Here is an 8386-nt window from a genome sequence, read left to right as displayed (position 1 = left end):
TCCAAGCTACAGCATAGAATTCACAGGACCTCTGCCTTTGTCCTCCTCCAGCTCAGACACTGACGTCCATATCATGAATGCGCTAAGAAAGGGAGAATCATGAGTGGAATCCAGTATCAGTAGCTGGGAGCAAAGGACACTTGAGGTAAGGGTCCTCGGGTTTTTCACTGTGCCTGTGAAAAAAATTAAAGTAGGAAAGAAAATTTAATCATTTAAAACAAACATTCATTGAGTATATTCAGTGGCAAGCATAGTACCAGACAGCAGGCATAAAAATGGTCCCTGCTTAGAAATTCACAGGAATGACAAATAGGTTTTGTAACAGAAGCTACTGCTTAAATAGGTTTTGTAACAGAAGCTACCATTTATATTCCCTTAGACCAAGATCTGGCTACAGAATTTGTGAATCCCTGTGCAAAACAAAAACATGGGGTCCCTTGTTCAAGAATTTCAAGCGGATAGCAGTAGCCCAGGAAACCAACTCCACAGGTATATGCCCATGGAGCTAGCCCTGCCTCAGGCATTCACCGCTGTGTGAAGGCTACTAACTGCTCTTTCAGTAAACTTTTTTCTGGCTGACTGGGATGCTTAATTTGCACCAAAGGAAAGCTTAATATCCCTGAAAGCAGCACTCAACCAACGGCAAAATGGCAGTTGGCAAATAAATGCTCCAGCTTCTTCCCCCCTTGGATGGTATAACTGAGAACTATTCCAGTGTTGAGTTTTTCAGTGGGATTGAGATACACATGTCCACAGTGTAACTGGGAGATTTCTTAAAATCACCTCTAAAATAAACTACTTATACTCACATTCTTATCTCACAGTCTGCTTCTTGGTAAACCCAAACCATGACATCTTTCATCTTTTGAGCCAACTCTAACTTGGAATACAGTACAGTGAAAAAAATCTAAAGCTGCATCTCATTCAACAGGAATGAATGTAATATAGTAACATTGGTCCTCACCATGGCAAGGAAAGTGGTGGCTCTTCAAATCTGAATGATGAAAGACCTGTGTTTGGACTTTGAGACAAAAAGCTGTTAATGAAGGCTGTTAACCAGCAGTTACAGTGTCTTATTTGTTTTAGAGTTACTTCTTTCCATAATGTACAAGTGGATCAAAGGGTGGCAAGACTGAAGGTAGGAAAACCAATTAGGAAGTGAGAAACTCGCAACTGGTAAATAGGACAGGATATCTACCTGAATGACCACCCACATCATTGACCAAAATGGAGAAAGCACACTAAGTTATCAAGAATAAATCAATCTGTGTTGCATAAGTGGCCACAAGTACTGGGATCACCTACCCATTGAGCCCCTAAATTTAACTAGCAAAGAGTGGGAAATAAAGAAGGCCAAGGGACCAATGATGAGCACCGGGAACTGATGGCTCTTTTTGATACTAAGACCAAATTAGGAACGCGAAGCACTGACAATGCTGCCCCATCCACCACTGATTTTTACCAAGGAGTACTTAGCAAAATCAAAAGAAGAACTTGTATCCTCAAGATGGTATCACAATGGGCCTACTGAAAACTAAATCTTATGACTTCTTAGGAATTTAGAGATGATCACTCCACGAGACACTGAAATAGTGTCTAGCTTGGCAAGGTAGAAGTCTGTTTCTCTGACATGTGATGGTCTTGTTGTAAGTAGTCCTGGACTAAAATGCTGTCAGCAACATAGACTTCCTCAGTGTTCCTGCTCTGGAACTCCCAAGGCAGTGGTTCCCAAACTCTGCTGCACACTGAAATCACTTGATTTTTTAAAACAATGATATCTGGCTTCCACCCTGAGACATTCTCATTTGATTGGTACACATGGTGTGACCTGGGAACTGGGATTTTTAAAGTTCCCCAGGTAATTCTAACATGCAGCAAAGTCTGGAGATGACTACCCTAAGGAACTGGGCCCACCACATGGTCTGAGAGGGCTTACCGCCATACCTGCACTGCACTCCAAACAGTGGGACAAAGCAAGGGGCATGAACCAGAAGCTGCACACACCATCTCTGCTCACCCTCACTGGCCAGTCACATGGCCATACCTGGTTGCATGAGATTCTGAAAAATGTAACTTGTATTCATCCAGCCATGTGCCCAGCTAAAAATTTTTATTCAGCAAGAAGAGGAAGGCAGGTATTGGAAGATAACCAGCAATCTCTCCCACCCCGACACTTGTCTTTTTCAAACAGAAGCAGCCCAATGTGGCAAAAGTACTGATCCTTAGATTTGGAGACAAAACTCAACAACGGGCTTCTCTGACTTTTGTCAGACATCTTACACATCACATGTAGATATAGTCAGAGACTGTAACGAATCATTGCCAGTGGGAGGAAGATACAAGCTTGGAGATATGCATCAGAATGACTACCCATGCAAATTCCTGAATTTGAGTGAGGTGTTGGAGGAATAAATTGTTCTATGGGACAAAATCAGGTGCAATATCAAAATTCCATGTACCCACTCAGTTGACTGAATACAGTGAAACATTTCCAGTACAACAATATAGGAAAACTTCAAATAATCCGGTATTCTCGAAATTCCACTAAACACATCATCTCTGGCCTGAAACTATCTTGTTAAACTACTTGTTGAGACTCTTCACTCTAGATTTGCTTGGTGCTGCCTTTGCATTCAAGTCCTGTTTTCCAGAAGAAATACAGACATAATCCAATTGTAATTTCATCACCATGCATCTTGGATGCTGCAGTTAGCCTAAATAAAATATACTAATCATATGAGTGACAGTGATTTTTTTTAATCATAAAAAGTATTATCAAGCTCTTTATAAATAACTTTCATATTACAAATATGGCATTAACTAAACCATTGCTTTACAGAAAATCACTTTTATGACACTAGTATTATACACTGTTTAAAAGTTTAAAAAGGTAATTTGTTTGAAGTCACATAACTAGTAAATTACTAGTTATAACTTAAGAATAAATTGAATTAAGTTATAACTAGTAAAGGACTAAACTTCTAGACTTGAACTTCTGATGGTCTGACTTCAAAAATCTCTTATTTTTAAAATTATAGCATGGAGCACCATGTATATCATGATATAGCTATATTACTTTTCACGGTTTTCATATCTAAGTAATTTTCTCCTCCTGTTCCACTTCCACCCTCCCATTCACTCTCTTCTCTCCTAGTAGACAAAGTCCTTACCTGTCTGCCAGTCCCCAACCCCATGCATGCATTACCTCATGGAAGGACGGAAGGCGGGCAGGGAAGAGAGGACCTCCTAGCCCGCCACCTTCCAACACACCTCTGCAAAGCCCAGGCCCTTTCAGGCACCCCAGTCACAGCCACACCAAGCTTCTAGCTACTGCTCAGCACACACTTACACCTGGTTTCCCTGTACTTCTCATTTGTAGTTTTGGTTTTTAGTCTAGTTCAGACATTCCTTCAATTCACATTAAGTATCCATTTCCTCTCTGATAGTCTTGTCTCTGGTCCCTTTTTTTATCTTATCCATTTGGACTTCTATTCCTAAGCAAAATATTCTAAATTCTATTTTCATACTCTTACTCCTTAGCTCAGATCACCAGAAGTTCCCTACTATCAATACAAATTGGAAAATCTCTGGTGTGATTATGAGATCATTCAGTATTTTCTTTGACACTATTAAACAACATTGAGTTTGCCTAACGTCAGTACTAAAGGCCAGGTTGTAAAATAGTAAAACCTGCAGCAGTCTCTAAGGCAAGTAGCTGTTTATTATAGTAGTTATGCGTTGGGGAAAGGAAGATTTAAAAAATCTTCTAAGGAACATTTTTATAGATCTGTTTACTTAAGTAAAGCACATACAGGAAGATGCAGGAATCATAACAAATGCTTATGAGGCAAAACTAAATGCACTGTACTACTACATCCAGATTCACATACAAAGGACAAAGAGCTTATATCCAGACTGTATGTGTCTGTTTTCGCACTGCTATAAAGAAATACCTGAGACTGGGTAGTTCAGTTTATAAAGAAAAGAGGCTTAATTGGCTCACAGTTCTGCGACCTATACAGGAAGCACAGTAGCTTCTGCTTCTGAGGAGGCCTCAGGAAATTTACAATCATGGCCAAAGGTGAACAGAAAGCAGGCACATCTTAAATGACAGAAGTAGGACAAAGAGAGAGAGCGGGGAGGTGCTATACATTTAAGCAACCAGATCTCACAAGAACTCACTATCACAAGAACAGCACCAAGGGGAAAATCCACCCCCAAGATTCAGTCACCTCCCACCAGGCCCCACTTCCAACATTGGGGATTTTAATTCGACAGGAGATTTGGGAAGGGACACAAATCCGTATTACAGACTGTATGAAGAATCCCTCCAGTCCAGGCGTAGTGGCTCATGCCTGTAATCCCAGGGCTCTGGGACGCCAAGGTAGGAAGAGTGCTTGAGGCCAGGAGTTTGACACCAGCCTGGGCAACATAGTAAGACTCTGTCTCTACAAAAGGAAAAAAAAAAAAGGAATGCCTCCAGGTACAGGGGATGCTGGATACAGAGTCAAGGGTGATTATTCCCCAGTTTTAAGATTTAATGTCTGCCCTCTTAGGCTTTGGACTTGCTTGGGGCTTGTTAACCCTTTCTTTTGGCTTACTTTTCCCTTTTCAAATGGGAATGTGTATCCTATGCCCATCCTGCCATTGTACCTTAGAAGTAGATAACTTGTTTTGATTTCACAGATGGAACTTTGGACTTCTGAGGTGATGCTGAAATAAGTTAGGACCTTGTGGACATGGGGATTAAATAAATGTAGTTGTATGTAAGAAGAACATGGGTTTGGGGGACCACAGGCAGAATGCAATGGTTTGAATGTCTGTTCCTTCCAAAACTCATGTTGAAACTTAACCTTCAATGTGGCAGTATTGACAGGTGGGGTCTTTAAGAGATGTTCACGGATTAATGGGTTATCATGGGAGTTAGACCAGTGGCTTTATAAGAGGAAAAGAGACTTCAGCCAGCTTGCTCTGCTCCTTTGCCATGTGATGCCCCGTACCACCTCAGGATTCTGCAGAGTTCCCATGGGTAAGGAGGCTCTGACTAGATGCATCCCCTTGACCTTGGACTTCCCAGCCTCCGGAACTGTCAGAAATGAATGTTATTTTTTTTCTAAAAAATAAACAAAAAACTCCTTCATAAGAAAAAGGTTGATGACTCAATGGAAAAATGTGAGCAGAAGAGATGTTTCAGAATAGAGAATACCAAATGGCCTATAAACATAGGACAGTATATACTATCTTATTTGTAATCATAGAAAATACTCAGTAAAAATGGCCAAAATTCAAGTCTGAAAACACCAAGAACTGAGAGAATGTGAAGCAATGGGGACTCTGCGCTGCTTGGAGGAGCTGCTGTGAGCCGACACTAGGGAGAATGAATGGATCTGGGAACAGAGATTAACATGTAAATAGTTCTCTTTGACAGTGAAAGGGTCTGTTCAGGTGTAAGTAGTTCTGAGTCTTACAAAGGAGGGCAAGAAAAAACAACAGTTCCCCTTGGTGGGTGTAAATCTCAGGCAGATAAAGAAACTTCAACTTATTTGAGAGAGGAGGTAGGGGATGGGGAGGTCCCAGAGAACTTTGGGTTTCTTCAGTTCACTATGCCACAGCACCATATTTCTGAGTATGAGTTCTGAGCCCCACAAACAGCACTTAACCATAGACATAGTGATGTAAGTATAAAATATACACTAGGTTTCAAAGACTTAGTATACAAAAGAACATAAAATATCTTATTTGTAATTGTTTAAAATTGATTACATGTTAAAATGATAATACTTTAAATATAATGGGTTAAGTTGGTAAAATAAAATATATTATTAAAGTTAATTTTACCTGTTTTTCTTTACCTTTTTAAACGCAGCTATAATTAGAAAACCTAAAATCATACAAGCAGCTTGCATTATATTTCCTTTTCTGAGACAGTCTCGCTGTCACCCAGGTCGGAGTACAGTCGCACGATCTGGGCTTACCACAACCTCTGCCTCCTGGGTTCAAGTGATTCTCCTGCCTCAGCCTCCCAAGTAGCTGGAATGAATTACAGGCTTAAGCCACCAGGCCTGGCTAATTTTTTTGTATTTTTAGTAGAGATGGGGTTTTGCCATGTTGGCCAGGCTGGTCTCAAACCCCTGACCTCAAGTGATCAACCTACCTTGGCCTCCCAAAGTGCTGGCATTACAGATGTGAGCCACCGCACCTGGCTCGCTTCCATTGTATTTCTATTGGACAGCACTGCTCTGGAGAAAAATTAAGATTCTCCTTTTATATGATATTTTTAAAAACAAATATTTAAATGTAAGGAATAAAAAATATTGTAAGAAAACCCAAGAAAGCAAATTAGAATCTGGAGGTTAGGATGGATTTCTTAATGAGGACAAGTAGGGGGGTGTGTGTGTGTGTTTGCATGCATGGACACACGGATAGGGCAAGCACACATGCATGTGTGCAAATGTATGCAGACTGATAAAATCAACAATCCAACACGAAAAATGGTCAAAGGATAGAATTGAAAATGCACAGAAAAACAAATCTGAATGGCAAACAGTAACATAATCAAAATTACTAAAGGAAGAGAAAACATAATTAAAAGTAACTAAGACTTCTCTTTACTGGCTGGAAAAAATAACATAAATAATATGTATCTTTGCTGGGCAAGTGGGAAGGCGGCAGGATCATACACTGTTGTAAGGAAGTGTAAAAGTTAACAGCCTACTGAGAAAGCAATATGGCAACATCCATCAAATTAGAAATATGCCATATCCTTCAACCCAGAAACCTTTTTCACAAAAATCTACCAGCACATGACATGTCTTCAGAAAGGTATTATTGTAGTACTGTGTAGCAGAAAAAAGAGGCAACTAAGTATCAATAGGAAATGAAGGAAATAAAAGTAGGAAATGAAGTAAATGCCTATCTACTGACAAAAGGTTAAAAAAATTACCTGCAAAACAAGATCTGCTATGGAATTATTAAGGATTATAAATAAAAATATTAGTAAATTTTTTTTTTTTTGAGACGGAGTCTCGCTCTGTCGCCCAGGCTGGAGTGCAGTGGCCTTATCTCAGCTCACTGCAAGCTCCGCCTCCCGGGTTTACACCATTCTCCTGCCTCAGTCTCCCGAGTAGCTGGGACTACAGGCGCCCGCCACCTCGCCCGGCTAGGTTTTTTTTTTTTTGTATTTTTTAGTAGAGACGGGGTTTCACCGGGTTAGCCAGGATGGTCTCGATCTCCTGACCTTGTGATCCGCCCGTCTCGGCCTCCCAAAGTGCTGGGATTACAGGATTGAGCCACCGCGCCCGGCCACAAATTTTTAAAAATATGAAAATATCAGCAATAGCACCACTGTAGGAAAACAGACTACAGTAGTTCCCTCTTATTCTTGGGAGATATGTTCCAAGATCCCTGGATGTCTGAAACCACTGATAGTACTGAACCCGACTGCTGTCAATAGGAACTTTTTTTGGTGATGTTTCCCACCCACAATTTTAATGACTTTTCTATCTTAACTAAGTGCTTAACATGCACTGTGGCTGCAACTTTTTCATTTTGAAGTGTGACAGCAAAACTAGCAAAAATTTCTTTTTCCTTTATAATTTCGGGGATAGAAGATTTGTTCTGACCACGGATCTTAGCAAACTCAGCATTTAAAAAATTTCCTTATTAAGTCAAGAACTTTTACCTTTTCACTTAAAAGAAGCACTTTATGGTTTCTCTTTTGTATATCCAAGTTGCCACCATTAGTACTCTTGCACTTTGGGGCCACTATCATGTAAAATAAGGGTTCCATGAATATAAGCACTGTGATACTTAGGCAGTAAAACTGATAACCAAGAAGGCTATTAAGTGACTAATAGGCAGGTTGTATATACAGTGTGGATACTGGGCAAAGGGATGATGCAAATCCTGGGGAGGGATGGAGTGGTATGGCATGAGATTTAATCATGTTCATCAGAATGGTGCGGCGTGCAATTTAAAACAGGAATTGTTTAGGTGCCCATTTAAAACTCAGGAATTATTTCTGATATTTTCCACTTAAAATGTTCAGATTGTGGTTGCCAAGAGTAATGAAACCTTGAGAAATGAAACCGAGGATAAGGCGAGGACTACTGTATTTCATGATATGCTGGTGTGGATCAAAATAGGTGCAACCTTACTGAGGCAAGGAAAATCACCTGTTGACCACTGAATAGGCCCCACAGACAAAAGCTCCTTATCTGAGGAATTTCGAGGGGAACAAAGACTACCTGGTGACCACCGAATGGGCCAGACTGAGGCGAAACTCCTTTTCTGGGAATTCAGAAGTAATTAAACTTTCCTAGTATCTAAAGTCTGGTTCCAGGCCTCTTTCAACTTTTACAAGTAACTAAAATTTCCATATATCTCT

The sequence above is a fragment of the Theropithecus gelada genome, chromosome 4 (genome assembly GCF_003255815.1).
Source record: "Theropithecus gelada isolate Dixy chromosome 4, Tgel_1.0, whole genome shotgun sequence".
Taxonomy (NCBI): domain Eukaryota; kingdom Metazoa; phylum Chordata; class Mammalia; order Primates; family Cercopithecidae; genus Theropithecus; species Theropithecus gelada.
The sequence above is the reverse complement of the archived record's forward strand: the minus strand, read 5'-3'. Positions refer to the sequence as shown.